General features: G+C 44.0%; 1 pseudogene; it reads left to right on the forward strand.

The window, feature by feature from the left end:
• The first annotated feature begins 3782 nt into the window (after nt 1–3782).
• LOC109438904 (small ribosomal subunit protein uS12m pseudogene) lies at nt 3783–4210 on the forward strand (annotated as a pseudogene).
• Nucleotides 4211–4653: the final 443 nt, after the last annotated feature.

Here is a 4653-nt window from a genome sequence, read left to right on the forward strand (position 1 = left end):
GGCTCTGTCTCCACACTTCTCCCTTCCCTCTTCCCCACTCATGCGATTCGCCCACCTTTAGGTGAATTCAGTAGTGGGCCTCTTCGTCTTGCCTGTCTTCTGTGCAGCGAGTCCTTTGTGGAGGTATAGTTGCTCGATTAGTTGTAAATTCCAGGGGAGCTTTACAGAGGCTCACCTCATGCCGCCATTTTGATGACATCAGCAGGTTTTCAATAAATGATGCTTTAGTAATTACCAATGATTAGAACCCTAGCTTGAGGATTTGTGAGTCTATGAAAGAAATAGAATTGAGAACTGATAGAAAGTAAGGGGTCTTAAAGATCCAGGCCAACTTCCTCAGAGACTTGCATGGCATAAATTATAAATTTTTGTCTTTAAAATGCTTAAAGATGTGTATACGAATGGAAGATCTACATATTTCATAGTTTGATTCTCACTTTGCAACTGGCCCATGGTCACACATTTAGTAGTAGTGACAGAGCTTGGATTAGAACACTGTCTGATTCAAGGCTCCTTTTCTTTCTTTCACATCATGATTCCTCTTGGCAAATAGACAAAAGCAGTAATTTCCCAGCAGTTCTGTGAACTCTATTACAGATCAGGAGACTGAGGCTATGGAAGGAGAAGGAAATTGCTCACAGTGACCCAGGAAGTAAGAGGCTGAGCCTGGTATAGATCTCTAGTCTCCTGAATGCTACGCAGGCATCATCATTCACTCCTGGTAACCTTTGTACACTCCAGCTTCACCAAGTTCAAAGGTGCTGAGAAGAATATGCAGAAATATACAAATATTATGCAGATATTCTAACAGCAAGAGGCAGTCAAGCTCTTTGGGCTCCAGAGCAGGGACAGGCACACCCAAGTTGCCATTGCTGCCACATCTCCTTCCACCAGGTCACTTCCACAATGTTTACTGCCATGCCAGTGTTGGCAATACGATCTACTGGATGACCTCTTGGGGAGACTTGTGTGTATGTGTATGGTGGGTAAAGTAGTGGGATTAAAGGGTGGTTTCTTTCCTCTTGTCAAAGGGAACTCCCTGCAAAGCAATAAAATGGCAATGAGCTTTGAAGAGGGCTTTCTAACCACCAAGAAGCCAGTCCTGGATTTCAATGCTATGTCATTTAGCACAGTTCCTTTCCCACCAACTGTCTGCTATGACTCTATGGAGCTAAATAGCAGAGCTGCTGAAATAACAGTCGAGGGAGAGGGAAATTAAGATACATCAGCAAGGGAAAAGAGATTTTTTTTTTTAAGAAAGGAAGGGAATAAGACAGCAACCAATAATCCAGACAGAAGCAAGATGTCTGTTCCAGGTGGTGAGAGGCAGATAAGTCTTTTGTGTGGCAACTAAGTCTAAGATGACAGAAATGCACTTAACAGAGAGGGCAGTGATAACAGCCTGCAATAACACAGGGCTTTTTATAAACATTCACTTATTTGATGACATTACCACCCTATGAGATGAGGCAGATAGTAACCTTCATTTGACTTTAGGGGGTAGCATATGGCTTAAAAGCTTGGTACTTCTGATTCTTTAACTTCCAGAACAGAAGGCTAGACCAGAGGAGGGGAGACAAGGTTACAGGGAGGGCAAATTTGCCTATTTGACACCTATCATTTCATACGTGGGAGAGAGAGTGATGAATTGTCATAAATAAGGGCATATACACATCTAGTACACAATAGCGATGCTTTTTGACCAGGCTGTATGTCTCTAACCAATGCCAATGTATTTGATCTAAGGTCACAGCAATGAGTTTTCGAGAAGATGAAGGGCAATGCCGAACAGGTATGGCACAAATGTTTGAATGAGGAGCAGTTGTGTTAAGACCCTGCCATACTTTCAGCCTGAATGACCGCTACTCTGCAGCCAGGAGCATCTCTCAGTGGCAGTGTCTGCCCTCCCTGTCACCTGCTTCATGTCTAAAAGAGACAGTACAGATCTGGGCATGAGTTTTATGATAAGGTCAGTGTCTCCTGGCTCCCCTTGTGATTTGTTGAGGAGCAGGAATAAATATGCACATGTTTTCCTCTCACATAATCTTTACTCCCCTTTGGACAGGCATCTCTTCTCATTCCCTCTGAGTATCAAAATGAAGGAATATTCTAAAAAAAAAAAAAAGGGTTCGGTTTTCCTGCCATGTTTTCTTCTCTCTAACTCCCTCAGCCCTCACCCTCTCCACTAACACTTACCAAGTGAAAAGGTCTCCATTTAATTTGAAGACTATCAGTCCCATAGTCACTGTCAGCAGGGTTTTATAAGAGCCTGCATTCTGCCTGGCCATGATCAAGTCTTTTTGTGCCATCAGAGGAGTCCAAGACACTACCACAGGTAATTGAGAAAATTGGCTTGTCAGTTACTAGTTGTGTAACCTTACAAACCCCACGACTCATTGTTTAGAATCAAATTCTTCTCAAGCTGGGTAAGACCTCCAGAATTATACAATGTTAAAGGTTGAAGGGGTCTTAAAGATTTTCACCTAAACTCTTTTACTAAAAGAGAAACATAACTCATAGACACAGACAATAGTTTAGTGGTTACCAGAGGGTAAGGGGGATGGGGGGTGGTAGGTGAGGGTAAAGGGGATCAAATATATGGTGGTGGAAGGAGAACTGACTCTGGGTGGTGAGCATACAATGGGATTTATAGATGATGTAATACAGAATTATACACCTGAAATCTATGTAACTTTACTAACAATTGTCACCCCAATAAACTTTAATAAAAAAAAGAAAGAAAAGAGAAACATGCAGTCCAGAGATGTTAAAAGACTTGTCACTTAAAGTTACACTTTCCTCAACATTCTTCCCTCTACTCCAACTCACCTTCAGTTTACCTAGTTTCACTTTTTAATATAATTGCTTTTAAGCCACCTCTCTTCTACCTAACATCATATAAGGGAAAATGTTTCTAAGCTTGGTATGTAGAAGATGATTAAAGCATCTCTCAATCTCTTAAGATAGGACATGCTATCCTAACAACAGTAAAGTCTTTCCATTTAACTTTTATTTGTCTTGCTGCCATATGTTAAAAACTTTTCCCAACAAATAGAGAGGAAAGGGGTCCCATCCTTATGTATTTTTCCATAGGTGTCAAATAAGCAAATTTGCCCCCTCTGTGGCCTTGTCTCCCCTCCTCTCGTTTAGCCTTCTCTTGTTGAAGTTAAGAAATCAGAACTTCCAAGCTTGTAAGCCATATGTTTAGCCTTTAAAGTCAAATGAAGGTTAGTTAATTGAAAAACTGACTCTTTGCCTAATGACAAAAAAGTAATATCTTTAAAAGCTTTCTCTTTTATTTTATGCCAAAGTTGAGGTTGATTTATTAGGCTAAGTCCAGCCTGGGCTTCTGGCATCCGAGCATGTCAGAGCAAAACTGGGACAGAGAACAAGATAGAGACCCTCATATGTGAGAGATGTAGAATAAAGATACAGTGGACAGATTTTAGAAGAGCTCCCTAATTTTGTATTATGCAGTTCTCAATATGTACCCATAAACACTTTAAAAAGCACTGGAGATAGTGAGTTAGTTGGAGTCCTGAGGTCATCCAAACCTTCGCCACCCTCTCCTCAGTTTCCCCTTTCCGCCATTATGCGGGAGGGGGTGGTTGGGTCCCCAAGACCCTACTCAGAGCCAGGCGTCAGATGAAATTCCTTAGATTTAACCAGAAAATCCAGAGAGCGAGAAGGGAGAATTTGGATCCTGGCCCTACTTCAGCCACTTTTCTCTCCTCCTTTCTGAGTCTCTTATCCCCTAACACAAGGACGCTGCAGGCGACAGGATGTCCTGATCTGGCCTTCTCCATAGACTCAACATGTCCCTAAGTTATGGCCTAGCCCTGGCCCCCCGGCTCTGGGCCATCCAGCTCTGGGCCATCTGCCCCATGGCTACCCTCAACTAGATGCAGCCTTCTGAAGCAGCGGCCTCCAACTCTGGGTCCCACGGCAGGCGGGCCACAGCTAAAGGGTGTGATTCTGCGCACGTTCAGCCGCAAACCCAAGAAGCCTAATTTGGCCAACTGAAAGCGCTGCTGCGTGAGGCTCAGCACAGGCTGCAAGGCCATTTGCTTTATCCCCAGAGAGGATCACAGCCTGCCGGAGCACCATATTGTGTTTGTGCAGGGCGGCCACACCCAGAACCTGCCCAACGGATGTCAAGCTCAAGGTTGTGCATGGCAAGTACGACTGTGGCCATGTGCAGAAGAAGTGACCTCCAGGGGCAGGGTTGGGGTTCATGTGGAACAAGAACCTTTGTCTCTGGGTTCCTGCAGTATCCTTGGGAAGCTAAGCCAGCTCTAGAAGTCGCTGGTCCTGGTTCAAATCCTGACTCTGCCTCTTCTGTCGGGACCACCAATAGCCCATAGGAGTCCTGGGTGTAAATTAGAAAGAGACACCCCTCTGTCAACACCCTTGGCATGTGCGTACAGAGTGTTGGTGCAAGGGGCCTCTTCTGTTGGGACAATCCACTGTACCGCCATCTGATGGGAAGGTGTTGTAATAAACACACAGACCCTGTGGTTGTGATGTGTAAAAAAAAACAAAAAAACTGGAGAAAATGCCAAGAAGCCAAGCTAAAAATACCCGTGGAACAGCACAATCAAGGAGCAATTCAGAGATGAGTGTGAGTGCTTCTTGGCAGGTGTGCGACTCAGA

Source organism: Rhinolophus sinicus, chromosome 9 (assembly GCF_057876585.1).
Source record: "Rhinolophus sinicus isolate RSI-liver-muscle chromosome 9, RSI-T2T, whole genome shotgun sequence".
In the NCBI taxonomy this organism is placed as follows: domain Eukaryota; kingdom Metazoa; phylum Chordata; class Mammalia; order Chiroptera; family Rhinolophidae; genus Rhinolophus; species Rhinolophus sinicus.